The 12012-nt window shown below is 41.6% G+C and overlaps 1 pseudogene; it reads right to left on the reverse strand.

Annotated features, from left to right (window-relative positions):
• Window positions 1-10992: 10992 nt before the first annotated feature.
• Window positions 10993-11718, reverse strand: LOC610215 (annotated as a pseudogene).
• Between the last annotated feature and the right edge of the window lie 294 nt (window positions 11719-12012).

Raw genomic sequence — 12012 nt, forward strand, 5'->3', positions numbered from 1 at the left:
TAAAAGGGCTTTGTGGTACTGTGGTATTCCAGAGCTCCCCCATCAGGCTCAACCACATCTTTGCCTGCCTTGCAGGATCCTCAACCGCATTTCTTTACACATTATCTCCTGCGGTCACGTATTAAAAAGCACCTTGCCCAAGGATGGCACAGGCTCTGCTTCTTGGGAACCTGACCTGAGACAGGCAGCAAGATAAGATAACTGGAAGGAGAAGATAAATTAAAGACAAAGTGGTTATTTTAGTCAAGATGCTTCCAGAGAGCCTAGTATTCACACACACACACACACACACACACACACACACACACACACACACAAAGGAATCTGGACTCAAGAATCATACAAACATGGCTTCCAATCTACAACTTTTGAGCCTTGGAGTCTTGGGAAAATTAAGGTATGCTGAGGTCTCACCCACTTCAGCACACTGCGGATAGTACCTCAGCACCTGGAGGCCAAGGCCCACCACCTTTACTCTGAGCATCTCTATCATTTTCCCTCAGGGTAAAGTTCAAATGTTACCACTGTCTATGGTGTGCCTAGGAGTGAAAAATTGGGGAAAGCACTGCTTCACCTCCCTGCAGCCCTGACTTTTCAACTGTGAAATGGAAATTCTTACACTTCAACTCCAGGGGGATGTCATAAAGATGAGAAGAGAAAACCTAGCATAGTCGAGTCAGAAGTGAGCCCCCATAAATGCAGTTATCATTAGCGTTACCACCCAGAGGGTCATCCAGGAGGCACCGCGGCTCAGGAAAAGTTTGAACTGATGTTGGCTACTGGGCTCTTATCCAAATGCTCATTTCTTCCCTCTTCCTTCTCATTAAAGGGAAGCAGGAGAGAGTCTGCCAAGTGTGACAGAGCTTTGATTATTCTCTCTGGGGCCTTCATGTATTTTTTACACAAAGTTGGAGGTGGGAGGATAGAGGGGAGGTGGGCGAAGACGAATGAAACCAGGATGGCTCCCTAACATTGCCCTGCACTTCCAGTGTTCTTGTGAGTCATGCCCTTCATCTCAGAACTTTGATGGTGCCGGGCATGCCTTATTTATGGACAGCAACTGCTACAGAGCTTCAAAGGGGGCACACAGCCAAACCAGAGACGTGGCAGGAACACTCTGAAATGCTAAGTTCTCAAATACAGCATGGAAGGGATGGTACACAACGACTTCTAGACTCCAGCTCTGAACCATGCCAAGAATGCTCAGTTGTCTGCTCCCCCTAACCCTGTGCATAGATGGCCAAACCCTTTATGTCAATCCCAGAAGTGCGACTTTCAGCCAAGGCAGGTGATGCAAGAGAGCTTTATTTGACTTACTGCCACCTTCTGACAAAATCTCATCTTTATCAGATTAATCCAAGCCTTTAGAGACCATGATTTCCAGAAAATAAAAAATATATAATTCTTACCTGAAGTTGTAAAAAAATAAAATAAGAAGCAGTAGAAGAAAGAAAAAGCCAGTGTGGTAGACTGAATTGATTGAATAACACTCTCCCCACAAAGATACCCACATTCTCATCCCTGGAACCTGTTTTCATAGTAGGGAACTATACTCCCCTACACACCAAGAGGGACTTTGCAAATGTGCTTAAGAATTCAAAGATGGGGGACACCTGAATGGCTCATTCAGTTAAGTGTCTGCCTTTGGCTCAGGTCATAATCCTAGGGTCCTGGGATTGAGCCCTACATAGCAGGGAGCTTGCTTCTCTTTCTCCCACTCCTCCTGCTTATGCACACTCGTTCTCTCACTCTCCTCTCTCTCTGTCAAGTAAATAAATAAAATTACTTTTTTCAAAAAGAATCCTGAGATGGGGAGGTTCTCCTGGACTGTCCATGTGGGCCAAATGTAATCACAAGAGTCCTTATAGAAGGGGAAGGAGGACCAGAGTCAGTAGTAGGAGAAGTGACAATGGAAGCCAAGTTGACATGACCTGAGAAAGGGGCCATGAGCCAAGGCATGCAGGTGGCATTTAGAAGCTGAAAAAGACAAGGACACAGATGATCCCCTCAGAACCTCCAGAAGGGACCGGCTCTAAGAACACCATGACTTTGGTCCATGAGACTGATTTTGGACTTCTGAGCCACAGAGCTATAGGATAATAAATCCATATTGTTTTAAGTTCCTAGGTTTGTGGTACTGCTACAGCAGCCACAGGAAACTGACACAGCCAGGAAAGCTGTCTTTGGGTGCCATTAAAGTGTGTTTCTCCGCTGGGACACCTGCACCCCAATGTTTATAGCAGCAATGGCCACGATAGCCAAACTGTGGAAGGAGCCTCGGTGTCCAACGAAAGATGAATGGATAAAGAAGATGTGGTTTATGTATACAATGGAATATTCCTCAGCCATTAGAAATGACAAATACCCACCATTTGCTTCAACGTGGATGGAACTGGAGGGTATTATGCTGAGTGAAGTAAGTCCATCGGAGAAGGACAGTGTATGTTCTCATTCATTTGGGGAATATAAATAATAGTGAAAGGGAATATAAGGGAAGGGAGAAGAAATGTGTGGGAAATATCAGAAAGGGAGACAGAACGTAAAGACTGCTAACTCTGGGAAACGAACTAGGGGTGGTAGAAGGGGAGGAGGGCGGGGGGTGGGAGTGAATGGGTGACGGGCACTGGGGGTTATTCTGTATGTTAGTAAATTGAACACCAATAAAAAATTTTTTAAAAAAACTAAATAAATAAAATAAAGTGTGTTTCTCTTGGAAGACATTGATGCAATTACCCATAAAACATAGCAAGCTACTTAGCTCCTGAGTTACTCCATCAATACTTCACCCTCTCTCTCCTCCTGCTTCCTTTATTGTTTAAAGATTTTTATTTATTTATTCATGAAAGACAGAGAGAGGCAGAGACATAGGCAGAAAGAGAAGCAGGCTCCCCATGGGAAACCCAATGTGGGACTCTATCCCAGGACCCCAGGATCACACCCTGAGCCAAAGACAGATGTTCAACCACTGAGCCACTCAAGTGTCCCCTCCTGCCTCTTTTAAAAGGACCAAAAATATTCAAAATGATGTTTAAATGAATACACACACACACACACAAGCTAGAAAAAAACTTTTTCACTTAGGAGCAGGAGAGATATGTATTTTTATGTATACATATAAATAAAGATGACTAGAAGGATATGAATGTCTAAAGATTAATAGTTGATTTTTGAGCCGTAAGATCGTGAATTATTCTTATTTTGTTTAGCTTAATATTATTGTTCCAAAACAAGCTCATATTATTGTGTCATATTATTGTTTAAATGATATCCTGTATGATAACAGTATTATCTTTTTTGGGACTTTAGAAGACTTTGTTTTGTAGAAACTGCCAAGGTCATAGGACTATTGCACAGAAAAGCCAGGATCTAACTGGACCCACTGGGGGGCACTATTGAACCCTTGAAGATAAACACAGAACCAGACTGCTGTGAGCAAATACCTATCAGGAAAAGATAGGCATTCAAAATGTGAAATTTCATGCACCTCAGTGCCCAGTCTAGCCCAAAATATCTACACACCAATCAACCTCACAGAGCAGCATTAGAGCAACTTCTTTCATTTGAAGGAGTCTTAGAAAGTATATTTTGCACATCTGAATAATTTAGAAAGACATATAAATACACATATAAATCCATAAAAAAACAAGTTCTGCAGACAAATAAGTTTGGAAAATGCTAAGAACTATCCCCTCTCATAAAGACTTACAAAGTAGATTGAGTTATTAAAGCCTCTGAGAAGTCCTGCAGAAAGGAATCCTACTTAAGATGTTCCAGTATCTCACAACAATTTCATCACAGATCTATCATTTTGCCTGCAACTAGGATTTCTGAACATTCTCGGGAATTTCTGGTGTAATATTGTGATTTGTAACAAGAAACATATATTTGAGGGGTGCCTGGGTGGTTTGGTCGGTTGACCGTCTGAGGCTTGGTTTTAGTTCAGGTCATGATCTCAAGGTGGTGAGATCAAGCCCCGAGTCAGCCTCTGTACTCAGTGTGGAGTCCACTTGGGATTCTCTCTCTCCCTCTGCCCACTCATGGACTCTCTCTAAAATAAATAAATAATTTTTTTAAGAAAAAGAAATACATATTTGGTTTTCTTCCCATTTCTGGCACAGAGCTCCTAATATCCTTGGAATGTCCACAGTAGTAAGAGCAATAAAGGTCATTTGATATTCATAACAAACCTCTTTCAATTACATCTGATTATGTTAATGAGATAATTTTTCAAAAACTCCTAAGGATGGGGGCTGGTTTCCAAGGGAACCAATCTTCTGATTAGAGGGTTGGAACTCTCAGCCCCACTCTCCTGATGTCCAGGAATGGGAGTGGGGCTGAGGATGGAATTCAATCACAGTAGTCAAGGATTTAATCAGTCATGCCTAAGCAATGAAGCATCCATAAGACCCCCAAAAAACAGAGTTCAGGTAGTTTCTGAGTTGGTGGAGGTGTAGGGGAGAGGTGCCCTCAGAGAGGACATGGAAGCTCTCTGCTCCTTCCCACATGCTTGCCCTATGCGCCTCTTCCATCTGACTGCTTCTGAGTTATGTCCCTTTATAATGAATTGGTAATCTAGTAAGTGAAATGTTTCTCTTGAGTTCTGTGAGCCACTCTAGCAAATTAATTGAGCCTGAAGAGGGGATCACGGGAACTTCTGATTTATAGCCAGTTGGTCAGAACTACAGGTAATAACCTGGATTTGCAATTGGCATCTAATGTGGGAGCAGCCTTGTGGGACTGATGCCTTAACCTGTGGGATCTGATACTGTCTCCAGATAAATAGTATTAGAACTGAGTTAAATTGTAGGACACCCCGCTGGTATAACAGAATGGCTTAATGTTGGGAAAACCTGCACATCTGGTGTCAAAATGAAGTAGTGTCACAGTATAATGTTGAGAGTAAGTACCTAGGAGAATGTTTTCTCATCTCATCTGATGTAGAGTTAAATGCAAAAAGCCCCAGTATGTTAATTTGAGAGAAGCAACGTATTCCACAAACACCAGTTGGGATTTCAGAAATTGCTTTTTCTATAGTTTGGTAGAGTTTCATCATCTCCAGGACTAGGTGCCTGGTCCACGTCTACCCTTCTGATTACTAGTGCATCCTTTATTTACCAAAGAGCTTAAGAGATGGGCTAGGAGCAGAGATATTTGATCTTAAAAGTCCTGGCATATAGGACAAATGCAAGAGCTTACAGACATTCTGAGAAGTAGGTAATGAAATGCCACCACTATTTCCTACAAATAGGACTCTTCTCATGGAACTCTAAGCCGGGAAGACCCCATGTGTCTAAGTATGCTTCTACAAAGAGGTGGTCAAAAAAAAGGTGTGCTGGCTCCAGTGTATCTCTTCAGATGGTCCTTCTCCATCACTGGAAGAAATTGAGGCAGCTTAGCAAAGTCATCATTGCTAGGCAGCCCATTAGCAAGAGCCATTTCCGGAGGATATGGAGCATCCGAATGACAGGGGTTAGGTCTAGAAGAGGAACAGTGTGGCTAGATCTTCACTGGTGATGGGTGGCAGGGTAAAGGAGCCTGGGGTGAAGAGGGGAGGAAGGCATCAGGGGGGTGTAAAGCAAAAGGTAGTCAAGGGCTGGGGCACCTAGGTAACTCAGATAAGTATCCAACTCTTGATTTCAGCCCAGGTTCTGATCTCAGGGTTGTGAGACTGAGCTGCATGTCAGGCTCTATGCTAGGTATGGAGTCCACTTCAGATTCTCTCTCCTCCTCTCTCTCTTGCCCCCTGCATGCTCACGCACACACGTGTGCACTCTCTCTCTCTAAAAATAAATAAATAAATAAATAAATAAATAAATAAATAAATAAATAAATATCAAACAAAAACATAATCAAGGATATCCAAAACCAGAGAAATGACCCTCTTGGGATCTGATCCACTCTGTACGCATAAAGGCAGAGAAGCTACTATAGAGAACACAGAAGATCTTGTTTTGACTCCTACTTCAGCATGAACATAGGCAAATCTCTCAATCTCTCTGCCTTTCAGAATCTTCATCTACCAGATAAAGGTGACTTTTTTCTTTTGAAGATCAGATTAGAAAATAATTGTGATACACTTTGCAAACTGTAAAGTGCCCTCAAATGCAAAGAACTGGTGTTATTGGAAAATTTTATAAGATGTATTCATGCATAATGTGTGTAATTTTTTAAAAAGGGATGGATGGTCCTAGGAATGAAGGGATTAATGATATAGTTCAAAGCCAAAGAGCAATTAGAAAGAAAATGAGCACAGTGATATTATTATGTGTCCAGTTAATTTTAATAAACTATTAAATATAAATAGATTTCATAATTGAACTTATGAAATATTTCCTAATTATTTCATATTTATGAAATTACATTTATGATATATTTCATAATTCAAATTTAAATAAATTTCATATCTTTCAAACTTGACTGGAAACTAAATTGAAATAAAAAAGTTTCAAGGAAAGGAAAAAATTAGATGAAACAAATAATTAATTTTTTAAAGTGTGAGTCATTACCATTTTGATAATTCACTTTCACAAAAAGTTGAAGTAGAAGTTGGAGGTATCTGACTGCACTCTGCCCCCAACCCCACCAAAAGACCCCCTTTCACCCCAGTGCCTCATGACTCATCACTTCTTTTTGGAGCCTTCTTATCCCCAACACACTTGACAGCCATCCGCATGGCTTCTCAAGGGCAACACAAGATTCCTGAAACATGATCCCAGCTTGCTGTCCTGGGACAGTTGTTCACAGTGGAAAAAATCTCCCTATGGTATTCAGCCCTATTGGCAGCCTCTGCTGAGGAAGGGGGAAAATTTGCAAGGGATTTGGTGGCATGTGGCCCTCTTGCCCCCACCTGCTCCCACTCCTCCCAAAGGGAGGCAGCTGCCTGTTCTCAGAGCACACCACCTCCTGCCCAAGAATTAAGATCTGATTGTACTCCCAGGTGCTTTTCAGTCAAAAGCTGCCTAGAGAAGCCACATAGAAGACCCCAGCACAAGCAAGATATTCATTCATGGCAAACAGCTGCTACAAAGAAACCTGAGTGGAACCAGAGTGAATCATGCTAAGCTGTTGAACACAACCAAATTTGAATTTAAAACATAATTTAACAAGACAACCAATTGAACCAGTTAAAAAAGAAAAAAGGTGGAGAGGAGGAAACAGGACTTGTATTTCTCACTTATACCCTTCTATACTGAACTTTTTACAGTAAATACATCATTAAAAAATATATTTTAAAAAGAAAAAGGATAAAAAAGCCTAAAGCAAATGCATAGTTTCCTATCACCATTAATTCAGAATGAAACAAAGATACGATAATGTCAAAGATGTTTATGGAGCAATAGCAAAATCTGTGTTCAATTTAAGGCATTTCCATTAGCCTTGTGCTCTTCATTTCTTAGTTGTGTGTCCTCTGCCTCCACATAACATCAAATGACTGTGGTCCAAGCACAGCTCCAAAAGCTTTGAGAAAAAGTTGCTCCAACTTGCAGCTGGGTTAGATGACTATCACCATCCCCGTGTATCTTCTTCACAGCCAGGTTGGTTGGTGGAGAAAACTCAGAAGTGATGCAGCAGGGAAATCCGAAAACAGAGTGCAGTGAAGAGACTACAGAGTTGCACTAATGTCCAGACTAACCCTGGTGGGAGGGTCACAGGTAGGACTCAACAGAAAGTTTAAGGCTCCGGTTGGAGATTAAGAGTACTCTGACACTCAGTATAGGAGTGACATAGCAAACAAATCTTCTCAGAGAAAAACAACCATAAATGCTAGAACCATAAAAACGTTCGATGAATTTTTGGTCTCACAGGCGCAACCTGATACTGGTTTTTGTTTATAACCTACGGCCATGGCTTCATGTACTATCTATGTGCCGATGACTCAACTATTCTGAGCTCCTGACCTGAATATCCAACTGCCAACACAGTATTTCCACTCCTCTATCTCCCAGGCATGCGAAACTCAGCGAGTCCAGATACTTTGAGCCCTTGATCTTCTGCCTGAAGTCTCTTCCTTCTCTAGGGTTTTCTGTTTCCAGGAATAGAACAACCATTCACACAGGTACTCACTCTAGAAACCTTAGATTGTTTCTTGATGCAGCTCAGCTTCCCATTTCTAATCACTCACCAGTTCTTATACATTCAGCCTCTTGACTGTCTCAGATTCACCCCCTTTCTCCATCCCCTCTGCCACAGCCCTAATCCAGGCTATGAATATCTGTCCCCCAAACTACTGCAAGTTCCTTCTACCCTGTCACCTAATTACCATATTTACTCTCCCCATCTGTCACAGATCTCCAAAGCAATCTTCTTTCAATAGAAATCTGACATTCATCTCCTTAAAATCATTCAATGGCTTCCCAATAAAGTCCAGAATTTGTAATGGAACCTACCAGGCTCTTCCTTTTTTCATCCACTCAACGAATGTTTGCCATTTGAGAATGACTGTATACCAAGCACTACCCAAGCATTGGATATAATAGTGAACAAAACAGACAAAAAACCTTAACCCTCCTAGAAACTGCAGTCTAGCTGGAGAGAGTGAAAATAAACAAGGACAGTGAGAACAATATATACCAAGTTAGATTGTGTTAAGTGCCAAGGAGGAAAATTAAGGAAGGAAGAAAGGAAATGCCAGGGTAGGAGCTAAAATTTGTGATAGGAAAGGGAAGGAAGTCCCCAGATGAAGACATGAAAGATGAAGAGCAAGCCTACAGATGGCTCAGGTGAGAGAACTCCCATCAGAGGAACAGCAAGTTTAAATCCCCTAGAGCATCTGCTTGGTCTGTTCAATGTTTTTTGTTTTTTTTGTTTTGTTTTGTTTTGTTTTGTTTTGTGTGTGTGTGTGTGTGTGTGTCTGTTCAATGTTTAAGAGTGATTGGTTGATTGATTGACTGATTTCAGAGAGAGAATGTGCACAGTGGGAGGGGCAGGGGGAGAGGGAAAGAGAATCTCAAGCAGGCTCTGCCCTCAGCACAGAACCCAAGGCAGGGCTCAATCTCAGGACCCTCAACCTGAGCCAAGTCAGGTGCAAGAGTCAGATGCTCAACTGACTGCACCACCCAGGTGTCACTGTTCAATATTTAGTGAGCAGACCAATGAGACCAGAGTAGAGTAAGAAAGATGAGCTCAGGGCATTGGTGGTTGGGGAACAGGGCGGGGTGGCAAATTGTATAGGATCTTGTAGGTCTTCAAATGCACAAGACCTTGACTTACCTTAAAATGAAAAGAAGTAAAACATAATGAGCAGAGAAATGACTTATGAGCACCCAGTATGCACCACGGACCATTGTAGGCACTGGAGATAGGGAATTAAATGAGACAATGTCTCTATTCCCATGAAGGTTACATTCTTTTGGAGGAAGACAGGAGAAGTAAAAATAAATAAATAAATAAATAAATAAATAAATAAATAAATAACTTCAGAACTTGAGAAACCTGAGTAATAAAAAATAAAACAAGGTGGGGAGCCTGAGTGGCTCAGTTGGTTAAGCATCAGACTCTTGATCTCAGCTCAGGTCTTGATCTCAAGGTCATGAGCTCAAGCTCCACTTTAAGCTCCACACTGGGTGTTGAGATTACTTAAAAATTAAAATTAAAATAAAACAAGATGATGTAATGGGGGTTACAAGGTTGTCTAGCAGCTTTAGATATCCAGGGAATATTCTGAGGCAATGATATATCAGCAGAGACCAAAACATCCAGAAGGAGATGGCCATGGGGGAAGAGGATTCCACATGAAGGAACAACTGCAGAGGGCCTGAAGTGGACATGAACAGGAACGTCTAAAAAACAGAAGGGAAGTCAGTGTAGCTGGAGAATAGAGCATTGAGAGAAGTGATAGCGGTTGACGTAAGAGAAGCTGGTGGGGTTTGCATAAGCTATAGAAGAGATCATGGTAAGGCTTTAAGATTTTATTTTAAATAAAATGTAACTCTATTAGAGGGGCCTAAACCATAAAATAAAACATTCTGATTAGTGTTTTGCAAAATCTCATGGCTAATTAGTTACAAATTGATCAAAGGGAGGAAAGAGTGGTCGTAGCCCAGATAAGACTTACTGATGGATTGGAATAAAGTGGTGATGCACAAGAGACAGATATAGAATATATTTGGGAAGGCTTGCTGACAGACCAGAAGTGAAGAGAGAAGAAAAAGATAAAGCAAAGATGACACCAACCTGGATTTGGGGCCTAAACTACTGAATGTTATCTCCCGAGGTGGAGAAGAGAAAGGGAAAAATATAAAATAGAGTGTTAAGAGTTACAATTTGGCCATGTTAAATCTGAGATACTTCTTTGACATCCAAATGGACAAGTCAAGTGGGAAGTGGGATATATGAGGTAGAAAGTTGGAGAGAGGTAAATCTGGGGTCATCTGTATAGATGAATACTGGTCAAGGCACAGGGCTATACAGGATTACCCCCAAGAGAGATTACTACAGGGGCACCTGGGTGGCTCTGCCAATTAAATGTCTGCCTTTGGCTTAGGTTATGATCTTGAGCTCCTGGGATCAAGCCCTGCATTGGGCTCCCTGCTCAGAGGGGAGCCTGCTTCTCCCTCTCACTCTGCTCCTCCCCCCTACCCCACCTCAACACTCATGCTCTCTCTCTAATAAATAAATAAAACTTTTTTAAAAAAAGAGAGAGATATTACAACTAGAGAAGAGTTAGGGGTCAGCAGGGTACTCTAATATTTTTAGACCAAGCAAAAAAGAAAGAGCTGACATAGTAACTGAGAAGAGGCAGTGAGTAAGCAAGTGAATGGTGGCTGCAGAGAAGCCAGAATGGGATCTAGAAAGCAATAGTTGAATTTGGCAGGGTAAATATCATTAGTGACCTTGCAAGAGTTTCACTGCAGAGAGGAAAAAAGTCCAACTGCTAAGAAGAGAAGAGAATAAGAGGTAAAAACATGGGAAGGAGGCAAAAGACATCTTTTTCAAGAAGTTTTGCTATGACAGGTTCTGGAGGTTTTTTTTCCTAGGCAAAGAACTTTATTAATCTTGTTTCAAATTTTATTCCCAGGCTTCTTCAGCTTAATTAGCTGCAAAGAATGAATTGTGTATAAGCAAAAACTGAAAAGAGTTTCAGTGTCCAAGAGGCTTGGGCTTAAAAATATTAGAGATCTAGATTTTATCAGATCCATGAACAAAATTTTATAAAGCAGTCATAATATAAAATAGGAGCTCCCAGTAACTTCTTTAAGTTTTATCTTCTTCAGAAGTTGACTCACTTCAGTTTCCTTCATTCTTGGAAGCTTCATCAAAATTCTCCACAAGATCTGGAACTTCGTCATCATCATCCTCTCCGGTAGCAAGTGGTGCTTTTCCATCCATAGATTGTTTGGGCAGAGCTTCAGCCAGTCTTCTTGAACTAGTCAAACTGTCTGCACCAAGCTGGTTTAAGATACCGGGTAGCATTTCTGTCCACTGCTTTGTCCCAGCCTGCCCTGTAATGGTGAAAGTGTTCGCTGCCAGCGATGCCTGAACCTTAGGGTTGTTAAAGTGGATCACTGTTCCTTGGTTTGTGAACATATTCACTTCTTCAATACTAGAGATATTGTTTACCCCTAACTTCTTTAAGGAAAACTGAAGGTTTTTTTTATCATCTGCTGTAGCTGTTCTATGAATCACCTTCTTCTATCGGCGAGCAGTTCCTTTCCCACCAATGCACACTTGTGCTTCCGGTTTGGCGAGTTTCTCCTGGTTCATGATAGTCTCTTTCATCTTGTTGGAGCAGAAATGGGACCACGTGGGGGAATAGGGTTGGCGCTCAGGGGGTCTCAAGTGGACCAACTGAGATTAGGTGTATACACATGGAGATGCCTCTATGACAGGTTTTTGCTGTTGCTAGTGGTGATCTTGGAGCACACTTGTATGGCACAAATAGATGATGCAGGAGAGAAAGAAATTGATTCTCAACAAGGGCCATCACACTGTGTTCAGGCGTTGTCCTAATTAATTTCAAGTTCCCAAGGTTGTATTCCAGTTCATTTTCCTACCTCCATAACCACAGATTGT

This window comes from Canis lupus, chromosome 12 (assembly GCF_011100685.1).
Source record: "Canis lupus familiaris isolate Mischka breed German Shepherd chromosome 12, alternate assembly UU_Cfam_GSD_1.0, whole genome shotgun sequence".
Lineage (NCBI taxonomy): Eukaryota > Metazoa > Chordata > Mammalia > Carnivora > Canidae > Canis > Canis lupus.